Raw genomic sequence first — 2764 nt, 5'->3', positions numbered from 1 at the left:
TTCTTTGGCATCACATGGAGGATGGGATCTTCCCACCTACCTCAAGTAGACAGACAGACAGACAGAGGGCAGGTGAATAGATCGTAAGTTGCTCCTCAAACATTTGATGCTGGATCATAATTATATCTAATTCCTGTGCATAGAAAACCTGTGCTTTCTGATCTCCCACACATTTGCAATAGGTATATGGTTGAAAACACAATGATCATAATAATTCTTTTCATTGAATGAGGTTAATTTAAAGGTAAATGCAAAGATGAATTTAGCAAAAACTTGTCAAATGAAATACTGTGCCAGAGAATAGTTTTATGTTTTGATTTTTTTTGGTCTGGGCCTAATAAAGCTTAAAAATAATTGCCCAAATAATTCTAAGTGCTTTCTTATAAATAATAGTGGGTAGAGTTCAAAATAAATAATTTCACAGATTTTTCTGAATACTGGTTTGAATTCAATTTATTCTGGATTTTTATGTCAGTCCTTGATGCTTGTAACTTTCCTTTTGTGTGTCTTATTTCAGCTAAACTGTCCTTGAAAATTGCTAGGGGCCATGTCTTCTATATTTTTTAATTTTTGTGTTCAAATGTCATAAAAATGCCAAAAAATGCACAGATCATAAACACACAGCTCAATGAAGTTTTACAAACTGACCCTAACTAGCCCCCAGCTCAAGAAACAGAACTCACCAGCCCCCAGAAGCCGACCTCACCCCTCCTTCGAGGCATCACCCACTTCCCGAGAGCAGCCTCTGCCCTGACATTGTACTGCACAGTTCAGCGTGTCAGCTGGCTACTGCTGCATCACACACAGCCACCAAACGTTATGCAGGACATCATGGGTCACTCACTGCAGTGGTTGTATGGGCAACTCTGCTCATCTCGGCTGTTTTAAATCTTTTAGAATGTCCAGGGATGGGGCGCAGCTCTCCCCCTGCAGGCCAGCAGGGCATGGCTGTGGTGGCGGTGGCAGAGGGCAAGAGATATGACAGGAATGTGCCAGCCTCCCATGTATGCAGCACAGGATCTGACAGGGCAAGTGCAGGGTCCATTTCTGTCTTTATTAAATATTTTGATATTTTGTTCGGCATGTATTTTTTATGTACACTTTGATTTTTAAAAAATAAATAAAATCTTGAAGAAAAAAAAAAAGCCCTGGCCAGGTGGCTCAGTTGGTTGGAGCATCATCCCATATACCAGAAACGTTGTGGGTTCAATCTCCTGTCAGGGCACATTTGGGAGGTAGCCAATCAATGTTTCTTTATCACATGTCTCTCTCTATATATCTCTATCTCTATTTCTCTATCTCTCTATCTCTCTCTTCCTCTCTTTATAGGATCAATGGGCATATCCTAAGGTGAGGATTCAAATTTTTTTTAAAAACATTACATTGAAATTTTATCTTTCTTGACTACTGAGGTTTTTGCAACCCCTTAAATTTCTGCCCAGGGTAAACGCCTTGCTTGGCCCTGCTGGGGAAATGCCTTCCGCATCTTTAGTGAGAGGACCTGCAGTCTCATGGTGAAGGGCATGGACACTGGGGACGATGAAGGATCAGAGCTAATAGCACAATTACCACGTTAGTTTGGGCCATTTTTATGCTTCATTAATGGGAATTGTACAGTATATATTCCTTTGAGTTTGGCTTCTTTCTCTTAACATTGTGTTTGTAGAATGCATCCATGGTGTCATGTGTAGTTGTGAATACTTCATTCCATTGCTGAATAAAACTCCACTGTGCAAAGACAACGCCATGTTGCTGAGCATTCGAATAGTCACAGTTGAACGTTATCGAGAATGGTGCTGCTTTGACCATCTAGTATGAGGTTTTGTTAAATATACGTGCATCTTTGTTGGGAATGCTGGGTCAGGGAGTGTGCATATATTCATTTTTGGTAGATGCTGCCAGCTTTTTAACGAATAATTCTTCAGCTTTATTGTAAGTCTTAATATTGTAAGTCTGGCAGCATAAGCCCCCCAACGGGCCACCCGGGGACCCTGAGGAGGAAACAGACTGAGTGAGGAGCCCTGAGCACGCTGCAGGCGGAGAGCACCGGCCATCTCCTGTCAGGACTGGATTTGTTTTCAGTGCCACGAATGCTTTCTGGTCTAGCATAGGGAAACTGAGGCCCAGAGAAAGCAAAGACAAAGCAAACTGCCCCCCCCGCCCCGTGACTAAGAAGGGCACTGAGACGGGCCTGCGGAGACGGGGCCCTGGGCACAGCTGTCCTGCCGATGTCCTGGTCACTGGGACACAGCATCGGCTCACAGGTCGCTGTAAGGTTTTAATTGTCTTGGCCCTTCATGGCCCTTTGCATTTCTAGATGAATTTTAGCAGTAGCTTATCAGTGTCAAAACACTGATAGGATTTTTGTTGGGTTTGCTTTGAATCTGTAGATCGATCTGTGGAGTCTTGAATCTGTAGATCGATCTGTGGAGTCTTGCCATCATTACAAGCAACATGCTTCCATGTCTTCTTAAACATCTCTCAGTGTCTCATACCTTTGCATACATATTTTGAGTGAGATAGGCAGCATATAAACCCATAAAATGTGTATGTGGTCACCAAGTGCATTGTTGGTCCAAGGCTTTCCAGCATTTTGGCATCTCTGGGCCACACTGGAAGGAGAAGGGTTGTCCTGGGCCACACATTAAATATGCAAACACCAACAAAAACAGAAAAATCTCAATGTTTTAAGTACATGTATGGTTTTGTGTTGGGCCACATTCAGAGCCATCTGGACCACATGCGGCCCATGGGTCATGGGTTG

Source organism: Phyllostomus discolor, chromosome 1 (assembly GCF_004126475.2).
Source record: "Phyllostomus discolor isolate MPI-MPIP mPhyDis1 chromosome 1, mPhyDis1.pri.v3, whole genome shotgun sequence".
Classification (NCBI taxonomy): domain Eukaryota; kingdom Metazoa; phylum Chordata; class Mammalia; order Chiroptera; family Phyllostomidae; genus Phyllostomus; species Phyllostomus discolor.
Note: the sequence above shows the minus strand (reverse complement) of the source record.